Raw genomic sequence first — 22,182 nt, 5'->3', positions numbered from 1 at the left:
TCTACCATGGCGGGGAACAACGCTACATCAAGAAAATGGGTGCGGGGGTTAGAGGGGAAAAACTCGGGGGCTCACAGCGCGTCGGATGGCGGTCTCGGCGGGCTTGAGGAGGGCTGGAGACGATGTAGCGGCGACAACGATCTTGGGCATGCGACGACGAAGACGGCGATGATGGCGGCTTCACAGGCCATCCGAGCTCGTGGAACTCGACGTGGAGATGTGCTGGAGGATGGCAGAGGTTCTGGGCATGACGGTGAGGCAGAACGACGGCATTGGGCGCACGGGCAAAGAGCGGCAACGACGACTACGCCCGGGTGGCGCTTAGCTGCAAGAGAGATGGGGCTAGAGGAGGGGGCGAGGACGAGCGACGGGCGAGAGGGTCGGGGTGGGTGTGTGGCGGCTTCAGGAGCCTCTCCTGCATTGGCAGAAGCAGGAGGTGGCCGCGCGTGTGCCAGTGCGCAGCGAGCACGCGCCCTCCTGCCCACTTGCAGCAGGTGGAGGATGACTGGCGGAGGGGCCAGTGGGCTGGGCCTGCCTGCTGGGTTGCTGCTACAGGTAGGCCAAGTGAGTAACTGCCCTTTTCTAATTTTCTTTCTGTTTTTCTATACTTTTCTCTGTTTTGATTTATTAATAAAATACCAAACCATTTTGTAAAATGTTGAACATATTTGTGGGCACTTTTGAAATTATTTCGAATATCCCTCAACTAGTTTCACCATTATTTGAACATTTAAACTATTTATAGAATTTAAATTCCCCAATTCAAATACAATATGGATTAATTCAAAAATCTAGAATGTCCTAGAAATATGTGCACCATTTTTGGAAGTGGTTTTTAGCCAATTCAGAAATGATAAACTTTTCTAGAGGGCATTTTGTGTTCATTGCAAATATTTTCTTTTTATTTCAACCTAGTTCAATTCATTTGGTGCTAGGGTTTGAACATCCCCATTTCAAATTTCCATGAAAGTTAAACATGATGCAAGCAAGGTGCAAACACTAGGAAGCACCAGAAGCTAGGGATGTCGCATTTGATAGCAAGATAATTTGTAATGAGCAAGTAACGATTCTAGTAGCAAAATTGCAGCAAGGTAGCCCAAACCTTTTGAATTAAAGTACATGCCAAAACGGTCTCTTATGATAAGCAAAGTGTTCTTGAGGGTACATGGGAATTTAATCTTGTCACTTTCATCATGTTGCTTCGATTTGTGTTCGCTACTTTGATAATTTGATATGTGGGTGGACCGGTGCTTAGGTCATGTTCTTACTTGAACAAATCTCCTACATATGATTAACCCTCCCGCAAGCATCCGCAACTACGAGAAAAGTATTAAGAATAAATTCTAACCATGACATTAAACTTTTTGATCCAATCGGTCCCTTACGGAATAGCGCATAAACTGGGGTTTAAGCTTCTGTCACTCTCGCAACCCATCATCTAATTGCTACTTCATAATGCATTCCCTTAGGCCCATATATGGTGAAGTGTCATGTAGTCGACGTTCACATGACACCATTAAGGGAATCACAACATACATACTATCAAAATATCGAACACATATCAAGTTCACATGATTACTTGCAACAGGATTTCTCCCGTGACCTCAAGAACAAAAGTAACTACTCACAAATGATAAACATGGTCATGATCAGAGGAGTATTAAATAGCATATTGGATATGAACATATAATCTTCCACAAAATAAACCATATAGTAATCAACAACAAGATGTAATCAACACTACTAGTCACCCACAAGCACCAATCTATAGTTCTGGTAACAAGATTAAACACAAGAGATGAACTAGGGTTTGAGATGAGACGGTGTTGTTGAAGATGTTGATGGAGATTGCCCTCCCCAAGAAGGGAGACTTGTTAGTTATGATAATGATGCGGATTTCCCCCCTCTGGGAGGTAAGTTCCCCTGATGGAATCGCTCTGCCGAAGGGAAAAAGTGCTCCTGCCCAAGTTCTACCTCGAGGCGACGGCACTCCATCCCGAAAGTCCTCTCCTTTTTTTTCTAGGTCAAAATGACTTATATACCATAAGATGGGCACCGGAGGTGGGCCTGGTGAGCACAACCCACCAGGGCACGCCTGGGCTCCCTGGCATGCCCAGGTGAGTTGTGCCCACCTGGTGGGCCCCCTCTGGTACTTATTGGCTCCAATATTCCTCATATATTCCATAAAAATTCTTCATGAAGTTTCAGCTCATTTGGAGTTGTGCAGAATAGGTGGCCTGGCATAGTTTTTCCAGGTCCAGATTTCCAGCTGCCGGAATTCTCCCTCTTTGTGTATACCTTGCATATTATGAGAGAAAGGCATTAGAATTACTTCAAAAAGCATTATTATGGATGAAAACATTATAAATAATAGTAATAAAACACGATGCAAAGTGGACGTATCAGCGCGTGGCAGACTTCGAGATGAATCTGCTTAGCGCGGCAACGCATCTGGTCAAACGCTTCACATCCTTAACTGTCCTTGGCACTTGGATCTGCTTGATAGCCTTGATCTTGTCGGTGTTGACTTTGATCCGATGATGGGATAAGAAGTACCCAAGCAGCTTGCTGGAGGGAACACCAAATACACAGTTCTCCGGGTTAAGCTTCAAATTGATCTTGGGAAGATTAGCAAATGTCTCCTCCAAATCCTGAATAAGGGTGGCTCTATCTTTGGTCTTGACCACAATGTAATCCATATAAGCTTCTATGTTTCTGTGCAGCTGTGGCTCAAAACCAATCTGGATTGCCCTTGCAAAAGTGGACCCGACACTCTTTAATCCGAATGGCATGCGGACAAAGCAGTACGTACTACATGGAGTGATGAACGATGTCTTCTCTTCATCTTCCTTGGACATGAAGATTTGGTGATACCCCGAATATGCATCTAGAAAGGAGATTAGATCACAACCTGAAGTTGAATCCACAATTTGACCAATACGCGGAAAGAGAAATGGTTCCTTCGGGTAAGCTTTGTTGAGATCTGTAAAATCTATGCAAAGCCTCCACTTCCCGTAAGCCTTCCGGACTACCACTGGATTTGCCAACCACGTCGGATGCAACACTCCTTTGACCAAACCAGCTGCCTCAAACTTCTTGATCTCTGCTACAATGGACTGTTGCCTCTCCAAGGCCCGCTTCCGGACATTTTGCTGGACAGGTCAGGCATGTGGGCAGTCAGCAAGGTGACGCTCGATTACCTCCCTTGGAACACTGGGGATATTAGATGGTTGCTAGGCAAACACATCGATATTCACCCGCAGGAAGGCAACGAGCGCACTTTCCTATTTATCATCGAGGGCGGCGCTGATAGTGAAGGTACCATCAATGCTAGCTAGCCCTGCCGGGACCTTCTTCACTTGGGGTGCAGCAACCTTGGATCTCTTGCTGTTGGAACACTCCGGCACGTTGTCAACGGGTGTCGTGCACTTGGTGGGGGCACAGTTCCCGGACTCTTTGCCAGAGGTCCTACAATCCCTCTTTCTTCCTTTGTTTTCCTTCGTGGGAACTGCTGCTGCCGCTGCATTTGCCGCAACTGCGTCCCGGTACATCTTGTCCACACAGATGATTGCATCCTTCTCATCTAATGCGATGGTGAGGACTCCCAGTGGCCCAGGCATCTTCAAGGTGTTGTAGGCATAGTGGGATGCCGCCATGAATTTAGCCAAGGTTGTGCGTCCAAGAATCCCATTGTATGGCAGGGGAGATCGATCACATCAAACAGAATCTTCTTAGTCTGGTAGTTTAGTTCTTCCCCAAACGTTACCAGCAACGTGATCTTTCCCTTAGGACGGCTCCTGCCGGGATTAACTCCTTGAAACATGCTAGTAACTTCTAGCTCTTCCTCTGCTATCTGAAGTCTGCTGATAACTGCTGCGGAGATCAGATTTAACCCGGCCCCGATGTCCACCAACATCTTTGTGACCTTGAGGTTGTGAATTGTTTGGGAGACCAACAACAGAAAACACCCTACCGCAGTGGTACGGCTATCATGGTCCTCCTTGTCAAAGATGATGGGTGTACAAGACCATTTGAGCGGCTTCCAGGCCTCTCATGCTGGTTGCACGTCATTGACTTCTCACGCCCACCGCTTGAGTTGGCGGTGAGAGGCGTGCAGAGATGCACCTCCGTCAATGCTCAGGGCGTTAGTGGCCTTCTGAAACTCTTGCTCACTGATTTACTCTTCTTCCCCTCCATCACTCTCATCACCACGAGCTTCCTTCTCTCTACCTCTGGCGGGCTTTTCTTGGTTCCGGAAGGGCTTGCCGGGGCGATTTACTTTACTGCATCGGCCCTTACCGCAACAATATCCTGACCTTTTTCCTTATCACCCTTCTCATACTCTACTCTCTATCTCTTGACAAGCTGCTCAACCTGATAAAACTCTTGAAGGTCATGGCCCTTGGTCCAATGAATCTTCACTACAAAATAAAGACACATCCGTGACATTTTGGGCTGAACGAAAAAAAATTCCTTCATACTTATGACACTTCTATGCCGATAATTGTGACAAAACCCGATATCATCATAGATGTGGTGGCTCCTACTTCTAGGACAAAAATCATGACAGAATATGGGCTTTTTGTCCTGGGCGGGCCGGAGACGCAGCTGCATGACATTCTTTGGGCCGTCCATGACGGAAAAAACCATGGTAGAAGCGAGGGCGAGGAAAATATCGGGGTGTTCCCGGTTACGGTGGGTGGTCAATGCTGCCTCTGGATGAATAGTGAGCATTGCTGGGGGGTTTGGATGAACAGGACCCTGTGGTGTTGCCTCTGGATGAATAGGACCCCGATCCATCGAGCCGGTTGGGGCTGGATGAACAGGACCCCGTGGAGGGATGGATGAACAGAACCACCCCGTGGTGGGCTGGATGAATAGTAGACGGTGGAGGGATGGATGAATAGTAGCTCGTGGAGGGGTGGTTGAACAGGAGCCCATGGAGAGGGCTGGTTGAACAGTAGCCGGTGGAGTAGCGCGTGGTGGAGGCTGGATGAACAGGAGCCCGTGGATGAACCTTCACTGGTGGAGGCTGGAGGAGGTCGACGGTGGATGAACAGTATCTCGTGGAGCCTGGAGGGGGTCGACGGTGGAGGTGAACAGTATCTTGTGGAGTCCCATTTTGCGGTACGCCACACCCCTCCCGATGAACAGGACCCCCGTTTCGACCGTAGCACTCCAACACAAGTCCATTTACTCCGTTTTGCGGTACGCCATACCCCTCCCAATGAACAGGACCCCCATTTCGACCGTAGGAGGTATGTTTCCTCCGTTTTGCGGTACGCCAGACCCCTCCCGATGAACATGATCCGTTTTCGACCGTGGCCGGTCGAACACAAGGCCGTTTCCTCGGTTTTGCGGTACGCCAAGCCTCGTTTCCATCGGCTGTTCCGTCCAAGCCCTCTCGATGAACACGACGACGCATTCCATTCCGGTCTAGCCAGTTGGCTCCCCATGAATACGACGACGACGCAGTTTCTCCGTTCTGACCCAGCCATGAACATGAGCCTTGGCCATACGGATGCGCGAGTAGGCGTTCGAGACCCTGCTCGTATGTACATATGTGGCCATATTTTCTTTCTTGCACACTGGCGGCTGTACGTACGTGTACATGCTACGTGCGCGCCTCTACTACGACACGTGCGCGCCTCTACATCGACCAGTATGTACATACATGTTCGCGACCAGAGGGCGATGGCTCACCCCGGACTGAGCGTCGTTGCTGTGGTTGTGCTCGTTAGTGAGATGAGGGGGCGCGGACGGAGTGACCCCCTCACCCAGACCTTGTAGAGTCTGACTGTCGAGACGTTGTTCATGTTGTTCTCTTCCGGTAGCCGAGGTCCCCGTGTTGGCCGCAGGGGAGGTGGTAATGTCACCACCTGCTCCAACCACGTCCCCAGCAGCGTCCACGTCCTCGCGCACCTCCGTGTCCCCCACGGCATTAGAGGCCGCGGGCGGTGGAACTTTCGAGGTGGATGGATGGGCCAAGGTACCAGATTTCTTCTTGGGAGCCATGGTCGATGGCGTTGCCAAGGATGAAGATGGCGATGGAGATGACACACTGCGTACACTTTTAGGTTCGCGCAAGCGCTCCCCCTACCTGGCACGCCTAAGATGTCGCGGGATATCCCTGGCCACCTATGGGACCGGGTGGCCCATTGGTGGCTCGACAGGGGGACGTAGCGTTGCATAAAGAGCAGACCAGCGTACAGCAGCCGGGCAGAGAGCACACATGCAATTTACCCAAGTTCGGGCCACCGCGAGGCATAAGTCCCTACTCCTGCTTTGGTGGATTGATGGTGGAATGAACGTGGTGGTGCGCAGTACACTTGCCCGGCAGGGTTTGCCTCAGGGCCGCAGCGACTACGCGCGTATGGTGTCTTGGGTTAATCAACTTTCCAACCCCTCCTATGAGTGCCATGGGCCTCCTTTTATAGATTAAGGGGTCACCACAATGGCAAAGTAGTCATTATCCACTGATATGATAGCAAACAATGCTATCATACCTAACTCTATGGGCTGACAGGGTGCATTAAATGCACGCTTAGCTGTTCCCTTGACATGTCGCAGGACGGGTGTCATCTGTAGGCTTCCTCTGTAGGAAATGGCTGCCATGTGGCGAATGGCTGCCACTTAATCATCCCTTGACTTGACACCCCACTGATTGACGATGTGGGTCATTCTTGAGTGGTTGGTGGGGTGGTTCTTCCCCCTCGAGCCCCTGGAGACCTTGCCGCGGTGCCTCGGTGGCATGCTTCTTGCGGTGGCCTTGCCCCTTGCCGAGCTTGCCTGCCCGGCAAGGGAGGCCCTTCTCTTGCTGGTATTTTGCTCTTCTGGCTCGATCTTGGTCTCTCTGGACTGTGCGTTGGTTCTTCAAATGCCTTGGTCCTTCAACCCCTATCTTGGGTTAGTGTTTCAATCTTGATCTTGTGCCTGTGCATAGTTTGGGCAACAGACCTAGGGTTTGTTGCACCGACAAATTCTTTTTCATGAAGCTTTCTACTAAACTTGGAAAAATTAAACTCATGAGACTCATCACCGAAACTAACACCGTCAGTTTGTTTCTTGGAATCTAGCTTAGCATTAACGATGTTCAGGAAATGTCTACCAAAGATAATGGGACAAAAGTCATCTTGTGGGGAACCAAGAACTAGAAAATCAGTAGGGTATTTTATTTTCCCACACAAGACTTCAACATCTCTAACAATCCCAATTGGTGACATAGTATCTCTATTAGCAAGTTTAATAGTAACATCTTTGTCTTCTATCTCTGTGGGTGCTATGTCTTTCATAATTTCTTTATATAAGGTGTAAGGAATATCACTCGCACTAGCATCTATGTCACATAAACCATGATAACAGTGATCTCCTATTTTAACTGAGATGACGGGCATGCCAACAACAGGTCTATGTTTATCCTTTTTATCAGGATTGGCAATTCTAGCACCTTCTTCACAGAATTAAATAACATGCCCATCCATATCTTCTTCCAAGAGTTCTTTAACCATAGAAATACTAGGTTCAACTTTAATTTGTTCATTAGGTTTAGGTGTTTTAATATAGCTTTTGTTAACCATAGGTGAAACTTTAGCGTGTTCCTTTATCCAAACAGGGAAATGTGGTTTCTCAATATAACCGGAAGGAACAACTGGATCAACATTATAAAGTATAGTCTCTTCTTTAACTGGTACCGGTTCTTTGATTTATTCTTTAATAGGTGGGTGATATTTAAACCACTTCTCTTTAGGGAGTTCATAATGAGTAGCAAATGATTCACAAAGGGTGGCTACTATCTCAGAGCCAAGTCCATATTTAGTGCTAAAATTTCAAAAGCATTGGTATCCATAAAAGATTTAACACAATCATACTTAAGTTTAATACTTGACTCTTTACTATCAACGATTTTCCAATCTTCAGAGTTGCATTTAATTCTTTCCAAAAGATCCCACCGGAATTCAATAGTCTTCTTTATAAAACAACTAGCACAAGAAGTGTCAAGCATGGTTTGATCATTACGAGAAAGCCGAGCATACAAATTCTTGATAATAATTTCTCTTGAGAGGTCATGATTGGGGCATGAATATAAAATTGACTTAAGCCTCCCCCAAGCTAGAACAATACTTTCTCCATCGCGAGGCCAAAAATTATATATATAATTCCGATCATGATGAACTAGATGCATAGGATAATTTTTTTGTGGAACTCCAATCTCAATAGATTCCAATTCCAAGATCCAATATCACCGCATAGCCTATACCATGCCAATGTTTTTCCCTTCAAAGATAAAGGGAAAACCTTTTTCATAACTTCATCCCTGGGTAAACCTACAAGCTTGAACAATACACAAATTTGTTCTGCACATATCAAGTGCATATAAGGATGTTCGGTTCCATCTCCTGCATAAGGATTAGCTAGCAGTTGTTCTATCATACCCGAAGGAATTTCATATTCAATATTTTCAGTAGGTGCAGTAGGTTGAGGGGTCGCTAATTGTGGTTCCGGACGAGGTCAAGATGCCCCGAACAAACCCCTCAAAAGATTGTTTTCCATAGTGACAAGTGACAATAAATTTCAGCACACTATATAAATGTTTCCTTACCAAAGGCGCTTCACTCCCCGGCAAAGGCGCCAGAAAATAGCCTTGATGACCCACAAGTATAGGGGTTCAATTGTAGCTCTTTTCGATAAGTAAGTGTGTCGAACCCAACGAGGAGCAGAAGGAAATGACAAGTGGTTTTAAGCAAGGTAATGTCTGCAAGTGCTAAAATTGTAAGTAGTACAGTAGTTTGATGTCAGGACCCCAATCCCAAGTCACATCAATCTAGCATGTAACACATCATATCACTTTGCGGCCTCACGCACGGTATTCCCACGGGTGCCACCTTACCTGGCCCGGGACTGTTTGCGCCTTTTGGCTCACGTATATGATAGTGTCTCTAACATCCATATGACAAAGAACCCGGGCCGACATGACTAGTCGTAAACCCAAAGTGTCAGTAACTTACAGGGACATGCATACATGACTATCGGTGTCAAAACCGGCAGATCCCGGGTAGGGGGTCCCGAACTGTGGGTCTAAGGCGGATGGTAACAGGAGGCAGGGGACACGATGTTTTACCCAGGTTTGGGCCCTCTTGATGGAGGTAAAACCCTACGTCCTTCTTGATTAATATTGATGATATGGGTAGTACAAGAGTAGATCTACCATGAGATCAGAGAGGCTAAACCCTAGAAGCTAGCCTATGGTATGATTGTATGTTGTCCTACGGACTAAAACCCTCCGGTTTATATAGACACCGGAGAGGTTAGGGTTACACAAGGTCGGTTACAAAGGAGGAGATACACATATCCGTATTGCCTAGCTTGCCTTCCACGCCAAGTAGAATCCCATCCGGACACGAGACGAAGTCTTCAATCTTGTACCTTCATAGTCTAACAGTCCGGCCAATGGATATAGTCCGGTTGTCCGAAGACCCCCCTAATCGAGGACTCCCTCAGTAGCCCCTGAACCAGGCTTTCAATGATGATGAGTTCGGCGCGCAGTGTTGTCTTCAGCATTGCAAGGCGGGTTCCTCCTCCGAATACACCACGGAAGAATTTGAATACAAGGATAGTGTCCGACCCTGCAAAATAAGTTTCCACATACCACCGTAGAGAGAATAATATTTCCACAAATCCAATTTGCTGACTTGTTTTGACAACACGACATTACGTCACGGCCCGGTGATTATTCAAACCGTTTCTTTTTACTAGCCCCGCACATAACGCAAGGCAGTTTTTTGACACGTCTCGTCAAAGCAAAGATCATGCCCCCTTATCATGGGATTCTCATCAATACGAGCGTAGGTAACCCAACCGTTTCTAGGACTCCTATATTATAGGCAAGCCCCAAGCGGCCACGGAGAGGACGCTTGGTATTCACCCTCTTTATAAAGGGCCAAGGTTTTCACTTTTTCCCTCCCGTGCTCAATCGAATCCTTCCCCCGCCTCGAGTTCTAACACCCAAAGCCCAGGTCAGGTGCTCTGGATATTCAATCATGTCCGGATCCAGCCTTCAAGGCTGATGGATGCCCTCCTCCGTTACGGAAGAGGATATCAAGAAGTTGAGGGAGGCCAGATACCTGACCGCTGAGGTTTCGCATCGGCTGCCTGCCCGAGGGCAGGTCATCCCTACTCCTGAACCTGACGAGGATGTTGTGTTCATCTCCCACTTCCTCTGAGGTCTAGGCCTCGCTCTACATCCCTTCATAAGGGGCTTGATGTTTTACTGTGGGCTAGATTTTCATGATCTAGCCCCGGACTCCTTTCTCCACATCTCGACATTTATTGTCATGTGTGAGGCTTTCCTCTGCATTACCCCTCACTTCGGCTTGTCGCTCAAGACCTTTGATGTGAGGCCGAAGACAATCGAGGGACAGTACGCAGTGTGCGGAGGCGATTTAATAAGCAAGATTGCAGGAGCTCCGTGGCCAAAGGGTTCCTTTCCAGAGGTGTCCGGATTATGGCAACGGGAGTGGTTTTACATCACAGCTCCCAGAAGCGCCAAGTGGGTGGCTCCCCCCGCTTTCCGCTCGGGCCCCCACCACAACTGATGTCATGGATTAGCAGAGGGCTGAGCTAGGGTCCGGCCAAGGACGTGCCTATACTACAAAGCCGTATTCAAGATCTCTTGGAGGGAGATTTTAATTTGGTTATGGTAATGCAAGTCATGCTGGTTCGTCGAGTCCAGCCTTGCAAACGCCGGCCCCTTCGCTTGTGGGAGTTCAACCTAGAAGGACCGCACGCTATCCAAAGTTTTCTCGGCCTGACGCATGAGGAGATGTACAAGTCATTCTTCACACCTCAAACAGAGTGTCCGGACACTACCGAGGATGTGGGCCTGAGTAGCAACCGCACCGTCGAACAAGTAAGTAATCCTCAAGCCGAACACACCATCTTTTATTTACCATGACGTTATTTCTGAGAAGTCGCCCTTTGACCAGGACTGGCTAACAAAGGCCAAGATGATTCGGTGTTCGGCCCATCTCCCTGAGGGGTTGGAGAATCCGGTACTGGAAAAGATGCTCGAGCTCGCACCTTGCCCGAAGCCCTCGAAGGAAGATACGGGGGGGATAGTACGGGTGAAAGCGGGCCCCCATCGCTGCCAGTTCTAACCGAGGGAATGAGCGCCTCCATAAGGGAGGATAACCAAAGAGAAGTATCTGACCTTCTCTCGCTACGAGGGAGGAAGAGGACTGCCTCTGAGGATCCGGAATCCGAGGCCTCCAAACGGGAGAAGAAGTCTCCAACAGAGGGTCCTGCCTCGGGGGGTGCTCTTGCCGCACAGAGTCCGCGCGGGGACCAGCCGTCCAACGAGCCTTAAGTAATCAAAAATAATAATTTAATAGTGAAGGTATAATACCTTTCCTCTGAGAAAAATAACCGAAGCATATGTCTTGCAGTTCGGATCTTAGCCCTTCTATGCTGAGCTCGTCTTCGGGGGATCTTCTTCCAGAGATGATGGAGAGCGAAATGCCTCCCCGGACTCCCGTGCTCAAGAAGCGGGCGACCTCGAAGTGTCGTCACGGAGGGCCTCTCCGGATCCGGTGAGGCCAAAAGATAATCCCATAGTCACCTGAAGTCCCCAGCGTCCGGCTCTCGAAGAGAGCAAACAAAATAGTCCGGCACCATCTGGTATGCGGTCGGACGTGCTGAGGGAGCTATTGGCGCGAGCGGCCATCTCAGGAGAACACCGTATGCTGATGGGTATGGTGATGGAAAGAATTTCATCCGCCGAAAGAGGATTACATGAAGCCTTTACGAGTCTACTGACGGGCTTTGAGGTACGTGAGATGATATACGTTTTGATAGTACCGAACATGTTAGGTGTGCCCTGTGTAGATAGTAGCCCCTGAGACTCTGGTTATCTTTGAGAACGGCAGCAAATAGAGGATCATAGTCCCAGGTAGTAACCACACTGCCTTTATTTGCAGGTGGTGGAGGCTCCGGTGGCTAGCCGGACTAATGAGTTTGCCGAACTAAAGCGGCAACTAGATGCGGCAGACGCCGACATCGAGCTTGTTAACACGCGGCTTGATGAGTCACAGGGTAAGTGTTGTTTTCTGGTGACTGTCACATAATAAGAGCAGCATAATGCCAGTATCTTTAATATGTTGTGACTGCATACGGGGCAGCCACCGTGGAGACCCTTCGGGTGGAACTTGCCCGAGCCAAGGAACAAGCAAGAGTTAGTAATGCGGCTGCTGTGAAGGCGGCCAGAGAGTTAAGAGCCGAGAAGGCCGCGCATCGTGAAAGCAAAGAGGAGATGGCCAAGATGGCCGTAAAATTAAAAGACACTGCCGACCGTTGCCAGTTCCTTGAAGAAGAGAACCGAGTGAAGGCAGCGGACCTTGAAAAGGCCATGGTGGCGACCAAAGATACTTGCTCTGCTATGAGGGCGAAGAAGGAGGAGCTGCGTGAAGCCGGGGATATTGTGGCTGGGAAGCCCTTTCTACTGCAGAGAAGTTAGGAGATCCGTGGTATGCCCCTCTAGATCGGCTGTGGAGTTCGGCCGACGCATATATGGATTTGGCGGTGAGCGTTGTCGATGCGGTCGAATACTTCCGAGATCAGACAGATCGTGAAGTGGACAAGCTGTTCTAGTCGCAATTTAATGTTCTAGAGCGTCCGCTTCCCTTGACTGATCAGCTAGCCGAATGGGCCGAACTTAATAGATTGTCTGGAGTTGCCATGAGGTCCGTTGTAGATCACCTGTGGCCGGAGAAGCCGAAGCCGAACAGCTATTTCAGCTTAGTGCAGCAGTTCCTTGGTGCGGTGCCGCGCATCAATGCGATGAAGAGGCCGGCGTGCATAGAAGGCTCGCGGATGGCCTTTGCCCGTGTCAAAGCATACTGGGCGGAGATGGATGCTACCACCATTGTAGCGCAGGGTTCAGCCATAGGCCGAGTGGCTGCCGAGCACTTTTTTGAAGAAGTTCTTGAGGGTGCTCGTTTGATAGAGGCCCAGTGCTTGAAGAATATTATGTTTGAGTGACATGTATTCCCATTGTAAACACAATGTTTTTATGAAATGTATTAAGGCTGTGTTTATACTTTTGCCTGAAAGTAATATGATGCCTCCTGTGCGGGCGTTTATGTATACTAGTCGTCGACCCGTGCACATGCACGGGCTAGGTGCTATATGTTGCACAATCTCATCAGCTATGCACATTAAAGTGCCTATGTAAAATGTAACTTGAGTTGACAACATGAAGACAACAGAGAATTAAATAATAGTGAAGAACAGTAAGATTGTGCCAAGGAGAACAATGTATCTATTATAGTATGGCAACAAAACTATAATTTGCACTCACAAAAAATAATGATTAATTAATTGAGGGATCGACCATATTCTGTGGATGACATGCTGGATGCAGCAAAATCTTAGACGAAAATAAGAAATAAGCCAGTGATATTTGCTTCCTTGTAATTTAGAAACACCCTCATTTTCTTTCTCATGCTAGGCATGCTAGAATTAATTTGTTAATAATCGCAATGCACTGACCTCCCACAAATGTTTCAACACCGATGGATTTGGATATTCTTGATCGCTAATAACACAGACATACTAAAGTATTACCATGTAAAGTCATCACTCAAATAGATGATAATATTTTCTCAACATCATTTTACTTTTTTTCTTCTCTTTTAGGATTCCATCCTGTAAAGTAGTGTTGTGTATTCGCTAGGACGTGCATGCAGCCATGTAGGTGAATGGCAGGTAGATATAAGGTTTGCCAATATATGAGAAAGTAAATCCAATGGCATAGTGGAGTTGCAAAACTTGCAAATAATATAATACCAACCGTTGACCAGAAAATCACTCATCAAGTCACCTTAAGCCTACTTAATTTTAGGTTAGGCTCGTTCATTACCAAACAACTTTAGAAAGGAAGAAATCGGGCATCACATAGAAGTAAAACTGGATAGGAAATAAAAGAATGTAAGTGAAAGACTTTAGGAAATATAGATGCAGATCTTGGTCCAGCAATATAACCTTGCACCACCAAGTCACATTACATCATGGCATTTCTCCATTTCTAAGTCCAGTTAATAAGATAACATCAGGATGCACAACAGATAAATTGCTGGAATTAACGTATCCATGTGATTAATGGGCTTGTTAGGACTGGACTTGGGCAATCACCGGCGTGTGTTCCGTTATTCATCCGGTCCATCCAGTCGCTAGATTAGATTAGCCAGAATCATTTCGTATGCTCTGCATGAATCAATCAAGGGTGCTTAAATCCTTATACTTGTGTCTCACTGGAAATAAATTGTTAAAGGCTGCGTGTAAGTGTGTCTTCACCGCAGAAAGAACTCCTCTCGGAGCGACAAATGATCCAGACCTGCTGTAGCATAAACTGTACCTCAGCATTACATGTGTTTGTGCACAAACATAGTGGGTTAAAACTGGGAAAAATAATTTTTGATCCAATCCGGGATATCTGCAGGAAAATAAATAAATTAAGAGATAATAAAAAAACGGCATGCTAGTATCAGCTAGTGCTGCCTGCACCTTACCCTTATAAATCTTTTTAATCACCATGCTTTTTATGCCTCGACAACCACATTAAAGCTCCATCGACCATCGTCGGCATGAACTGACACTTCTCTCATAAACTTAATGAACCACGCTGTTGCGCTTAGTAAGTGCAGCAATAAGAACGTCTTATGCGTCAAGGCATCGTCAAATTTACAAATGGCGGCAACGCTCACCGGCCAGCCGGCGACCATTAGCAGATAGATCAACCTAAAGACATATCATAGTGGGGTGCGAATGGTGGTAGAACTTAGGCATGACGCCATTGCAGGAGAGAGACATGGATGAGGGATCGAAAAGTTTGATTCTATATTGCGACTCTTCAATTCTGGGTGGTAAACACATTGGTGGATTTCTCTTAAAGGATGTGTGCACATAATTTGATGGCATATGTAACGCCCTCCATGCGGCTATATCTCCTACGTGTCGAGGCACGACTTAGAGGCATAACCGCATTGAAAGCAATGTCGCAGGTTAGGCAATCTTCACAACATCCCATGTAATATAGATAATAAAAGGGGAGATACATAGTTGGCTTACACTCGCCACGTCAATCAAAGTACATAAATAGCATTACATCATCCAAACACTCATGGCCCGACTACGGCGCCAAAATAAAAGATCAACCCAACATGCGACACGGTCCCGATCGTCCCAACTGGGCACCACTACTGATCATCAGGGAAAGACACATAGTAACGGCGTGAGTCCTCATCGAACTCCCACTTGAGCTCAAGCGCGTCATATGGAACGGAATCATCAGGCCCTGCATCTGGTTTGGAAGTAATCTGTGAGCCACAGGGACTCAGCAATCTCGCACCCTCGCGATCAAGACTATTTAAGCTTAAAGGTAAGGCAAGGTAAAATATGTGGAGCTGCAGCAAGCAACTAGCATATATGGTGGCTACCCTGTTCGCAATAGAGAGCGAGAAGAGAAAGGCAAAGCGCGAACGAGTAACTAAAGAGCAACCTGTGACGAGCATTACTCCAACACCGTGTTCACTTCCCGGACTCCGCCGAGAAGAGACCATCACGGTAACTCACACATTTGATTCATTTTAATTAAGTTAAGGTTCAAGTTATCTACAACCAGACATTAACAAATTCCCATCTACCTATAACCGCGGGCACGGCTTTCGAAAGTTCAAAACCCTGCAGGGGAGTCCCAACTTAGCCCATGACAAGCTCTCACGGTCAATGAAGGAATAGACCTTCTCCCGAGACATTCCGATCAGACTCGGTATCCCGGTTCTACAAGACACTTCGACAAGTTAAAACAAATCCAGCAACACCACCTAGATGTGCCGACAAATCCCGATAGGAGCTGCACATATCTCGTTCTCAGGGCACACCGGATGAGCAAGTCGTCGGGTAGGCCAGCCCAGAGTTGCCCCTGGTAGTCCCGGACATCGCTCGGTTGGACCAACACTCAGAGGAGCACTGGCCCGGGGGGTTTAAATAAGATGACCCTCGGGCTCCGGAAACCCAAGGGAAAAAGAGGCTAGGTGGAAAATGGTAAAACCAAGGTTGGGCATTGCTGGAAAAGCTTTAATCAAGGCGAACTATCAAGGGGTTCCCATTATAACCCAACCGCGTAAGGAACGCAAAAATCCGGGAACATAACATCGATATGACGGAAACTAGGGCGGCAAGAGTGGAACAAAACACTAGGCGAGAGGCCGAGCCTTCCACCCTTTACCAAGTATATAGATGCATTAAGATAACAAGGCAATATAATGATATCCCAATCAAGTAAATAAAGTTCCAACAAGGAACGGTCTCCGATCTTCACCTACAACTAGCAACGCTATAAGAGGGGCTGAGCAAAGGGTAACAAAGCCAATCAACGGTGTGCTAGTACATGGTGGGTTAGAGGTTGGACATGGCAATTTGGGAGGCATGATAGTCAAGTGATAGGCATCGTAGCATAGGCATAGCAAAAGAGCGAGCATCTAGCAAAGCAAAGATAGAAGTGATTTCGAGGGTATGATCATCTTGCCTGCAAAGTTGTCAGAGTTGACTGGATCCTCGAAAGCAAACTCAACGGGGCTCCTTGTGAGCGAACTCGTCTCCCGGCTCTACCCAAACAAGACAAACAAGCAAAACGGAACACAATCAACCACGTGCCATGCTCAAACAACATGATGCAAACATGGTATGCTACACGGAATGCGATATGTGATGCATATGCAAGATTTGACAAGGAATGAATGAACCTGGCCTCAACTTGGAAATCCAAGTGTGCCACTGGAAAGGTGAAATGAAATCGCTTGAAAACGATATAAAGATCACCGGAATCGGAGTCACGGTTTGGAAATGGCAAGCAAATCAAATATGGCAACGGTCTGCGATATACAACAAGTAGCCATCTAAACGCAACAAGATGAACATGCTACAGCACTCAAACATGGCAGCAAAATACATGGCAGGGATCCATTCATGATGCTTAACAAAAGATGAACACTGATCTACAGACAATTCATCCATTAACCGGTTCAAGCAAGCATGGCAAAAATGCATTTGGTAAACAGATTTCAGACTTAGTGAAATTAACACTTGTCTGGAATTTCAGATCAGGTAGCACACTTTAAAGCATGAAAACTATACGCTACAAGTCCTGAACATGGCAAAGTAAAGCATGGCATGGAGCTACTCAAAGAGCTTGACAAAAGTCCCTTAGTGACCTTGAGCCAAAAGGGATCAGAAAATACAATTGCAAGCATGTGAACATGGCAAAAACATAATCAGATCACAGACTTAGTGAAAAACTGGAGCATGCAAAATCAGATATCAAGTAGGCATGTTTACGAGCTCGATGCACTCACTACAGAGCAAGTCATGACAAACTAAGCATGCACCCATCAAGAATACACAAAATACAAGCTAGAAATGGCAAGAACAATAACATGGCATGCACGGATCAAGTACAACACCCTCGGCAAAATCGCTAACAAGTAGACAATCTGCCCAGATTCACGAAATAACAAAAGTAGAGCTCGATCGACTCAAGCTAGGGTGCTCCATAATTGCAAAAAAGACATGGATGGATAGAGCACTACAAGATTAACAAAACATCCTTACTGATCATCCTCAAAAGTGGCACAGATCACTAGGAAACAACAAGAACATATGGCATATTGAAATAAACAGATCAAGGACTTAGTGGAATTGCTAAGTCCCTGAAATCATCATTAACGAATGCACCACTTTGCAAGCTTGTTCTAGTCACCACACACATCACAAAAATACATGGGTTGCACCTATGGATAGATGGCAAAACATATAACGAAACACATGTAGAGCTCAGGGACATATCATGCACACAATAATCATGGCAAAAATGACAATTATCTAATTGGAGCAGCAGATCTGACAATTAAATCAAATAGCACTCTTCCAACAGCATTTCGGGCATCAAGATGAACTTGAATTAAAATGATGCAATGAGATGAAATGATAAGCTCTCTGAGGCGAACATTTTGATATGCTATGTGCCCAAAATGGAGGTACAGATGCAAAGTTACGGCATGACGAACATAGCAAAATAATTAGGGTTTCGGGGCAAAAAGTCAACCGAGACAAATCTCAGATCCAGATCCACTGTAGCTTGCACGGACTTCGAGGTTCACCAGGAATGGCACCGCGGTGGCCGAACTTGTCGAGGTCGCCGGAAGAAGGGGATGGAGCCGACGAGGAAGGGGAAGAAGACTGAGGCGGTGGTGGCGATGGCGATGGCCGGCGATGGCGGGGTTCGGCCGCGGCGGGGCGCCGGCGAGGACCTCCGGCCGGACCTCGCGCCGACGAGGTGGAGCGGTGCCGGCGAACAGCGGAGCGGCGGCTGGAGCCGGGAAGGAAGCGGCGCGGCGCGGGGGCCTCGGGGCCCGGTCGGGCGTAGGAGAGGGCCGGCCCCGGGCCTCGCGGGCCGGCGGTGGGAGGCGGCTCGGCGGGGCCACGTGGCGGCCTGCCACTGGTGCGGGGCGGCGGCGCGATTCCGTCCGCCCGGGACGGACGCGACCGGCGGCGGCGCGAGGATATTTTTTAGGGTTTGAAGGAGGGGATCCGGAATTTTTAGGAGGGGGTCTATATATAGAGGTAGAGGGAGCTAGGAGTGTCCAAATGAGGTGCGGTTTTTGGCCACGCGATCGTGATCGAACGCTCTAGATGATGGAGAGGGTTTTGGTGGGTTTTGGGCCAAAATGGAGGGGTGTTGGTCTGCAACACACACGAGGCCTTTTCGGTCCCTCGGTTAACCGTTGGAGCACCAAACGAAGTCCAAATGGTACGAAACTTGACAGGCGGTCTACCGGTAGTAAACCCAGGCCGCTTGGCAAGTCTCGGTCCAATCCGGAAATGTTTAATCCCCACATACGAAAGAAAGGTATAAATGACCACCAGAGGAGAACGGAGCGCCGGAATGCAAAACGGACAACGGGGAAAATGCTCGAATGCATGAGATGAACACGTATGCAAATGCAATGCACATGATGACATGATATGAGATGCATGGCAATGATAACAACACACGGAGACAAAAACCCGAACCCAAGAAAATAAAATAACTTAACACCGGAAACGACAATAGTTGGATTATATATTGGGTAAATCATATCTAAGGTGTTATAGCATAGGTGGGTAATTCAACTACAGTACCAAGGATAAAATGATTCTAACAGTCGATGATTACAGATGTTAATCCACACCATTATAACTCGGTCACATCAGATGAGCGGCTCATATTTTTTTATTACGTTCTGTTTGTTGGAGGTATCAAATTAATGTTGTAATATATATATATATATATATAATCGATAAGCGAGCTAGCTTTTGAATCTTAAGTTTCACTAAGGGTCCGAATATTTCAAACACCATTGCATCATTGACATGTCATAATTACCTATTGCATGGGTAGCTTGTGGCCAGTGGATGTAAGGAAATTGGCATAACTTAATGCCATATGTATAGGAAAATGTTCGCAATCTAGGGTTTATACCTTTGCTTAACAATAGAAGGTGGAATGATTGCCTAAACCTGCACCGAACCGTCATATCCAATAAACATAATAATTCATTTGCATGATATTCTGGTTAATATGAATATAGGTTATCATTGCACTTGTCTTGTAGTTCATGAGCTCTGGACTTAATAGTGTGGTTGCATATATATAAAAGGGTCCTAAATTTTCTGGAAAATCACATTATGCATTCATGTATTCAATTGGTTGGGATTTCTGTTAACCTACAGAGCAATTGTGGTAGCATAAGCAAAACTACGCAACACTAATTCGATGGGCAGGACATAGAATTTTAAATGTTTAGTAGATGTGGTTAGGGATATTCAAAGAGTTCATACAACATCATCTTCTGATTTCCCATTCTAACGACCCCTTGGAAGAATCAGCCTATTTAACATAGAATCCTAGCATGTGAATTCATGAACGAAAAAGAGAAGTTAGTTCTGTCATAACAGTTGCTGCTAAGCACAATAAAGAGCTAGCTGTAGCAGTAAACTTAAAATACTAAGAATGGTGAAGAGACCTACACATAGTTTCTCTGAAGCTGCAAAAATATTACAGAAAACAGTATACGTTGACCATAGTTGCAAAAAAATTACAAAAAATAGTATACATTGACCATATTTGCAAAAATATTACACAAAACAGTTTGCACTGACGAAAATAGTATTGTGCTCACCTGTGCAGCTCAAGTAGTACTTGAAGCTAATAATTGTATGGACAATAGTTTTAAAATCTGACTACCTGATCTAACAAAAATGAAACTGCACAATTTAGCAGCTAAAGACATGGAAAAATATTCAAACTCTAAGCATCATACTTCCGTGTAATGGATGGATGATCGGATGTACCATCCAGTTAATCCGATGTGTAGCCTGTACTCGAGAAAAAACACACACATCATTCAATTCTGGTACAAACGAAACAACATCAGCTAATTTGGTTGCCATGTAAGAAAACTAATTTGGTTGGCTAACATAGGATCATCTGAAAGCATCTAGAATTTAAACCTCCTAGAAACATCAAAGGGATCTTCTGTCCATAGTCAGGCCTACCATATATATCTTTGGTGCCACTGGAAGCAATGTCGTTATGCAGACCATGGCAACTTGCATGCTTTCTCTTCCTACATCACACAATCAAGTCAAAAGGACCACTTATGGATACGCATGTACACAACCAACTTTTTTTCTTGTCCAAACATTAGGGATCAAGCCAATTGTATGCCTGTATCATCTGTGATGAATTGAAAGGATTTAAGAACAGAGCAGGGATCGTGGCACCAGCAATCCCCTGTAGTCCCTTCACTCGGCAGCCTTACTGCCTACTGCAGCCGCCTCCTCCTCCACTGCATAAACCGGTGTAAGATTGATTCAATAATTGGCCTAGTAAAATTATGTTGGGAAGCCTCATAGTCAGAACCTGAAATCTGAGATGATTCAAGAAAGAAGAAGAAAGGGATTGTGAGTCTATGACCTTTTTTCAGATCGATTGCTGAGTTGGATGGAAATCTGAAGTTTAGGATGACATGGGGATCGATTGAATCGTGGCCCTTTTTATTAGTGCGATTGCAGCGTGAGGTCAACTTGTACACCTCACGGCCATTACCTCGAGCAGCCCGTCGAGGTGCCAGCACGGTGGCGCACCGACGGTCGGCAATGGCGCCGGGAACACGCACTACAGCCAAGCGCAGTTCTACCGCAGCGCCCTGAGCATCAGGAAGGAGTCCGCGGCAGCGGCGGCGACATCGTGTGATGGCGGTGGCGGCGGCGTCGATGGGCGGCGGCGTCGGCGATGGCGTACCGGTCGAGGAAGGCCAGGAGAGCCGGAACAGAGATGGAAATTAAATTATGTTGAGAGTATTGTTCTTTTAGAACACGCATGTGAGAAAGTTTTTTTTGACAACTACACATGTGAGAAAGTTAGTTAGAGTTTGCGACCATGACATTTCTTTTAATCTAATATCAGATCAAAAATATTCTGTGTTCTTTCTTTTGAGATGGAAACCTGTTATTTTGAGAAGGAACCTGTTTTTTTCTTTTAAGATGGAAACTCCAAAAGGATTCTATGGATTAATCTAAACCGTTATTTTTTCGGCCTCACATGATTAACGGTTAGTATTTACTAATTAACGTGGGGATTTTTAGGGAGTCTGTAATTAGTAGAAGTATAGATAGATATGTATATGACCTGAAAGATTGCAGTCGTCGGCTTCAACCCCCACACATATAATGCGGAGGTGCTCGCAAAAGACGCATGTTCACGCTTAACCCAATGTCTTGGTCCTGATAAGGAGGTGATAGCGCAGCGAACAAGGCAACCGGACTATGATGCTTTAACACTTTCACTTAGCCATAGGAGTTTGACGGTGGGGCTGTACTATATACCCCCTGGTGGCTCCGCACTCTCCCGAACTCGGGGTGTGTATATGCCTGGCCGGGAAACGGCCCTTCGTTAAAGCGGAGGAATTCTAACATTCCGATAGGTCATCGAGTGGTTGACCAGTCTTGCGCTATATCATGACAGTCAGTTTTCAGCTTTCTCTACTAAGGTGCTCGTCCGGATGAACCAGGGCACAATAGCAGTAGTTC

Source organism: Triticum urartu, chromosome 5 (genome assembly GCF_003073215.2).
Source record: "Triticum urartu cultivar G1812 chromosome 5, Tu2.1, whole genome shotgun sequence".
Classification (NCBI taxonomy): Eukaryota; Viridiplantae; Streptophyta; class Magnoliopsida; order Poales; family Poaceae; genus Triticum; species Triticum urartu.
This window is presented reverse-complemented; position numbering follows the sequence as displayed.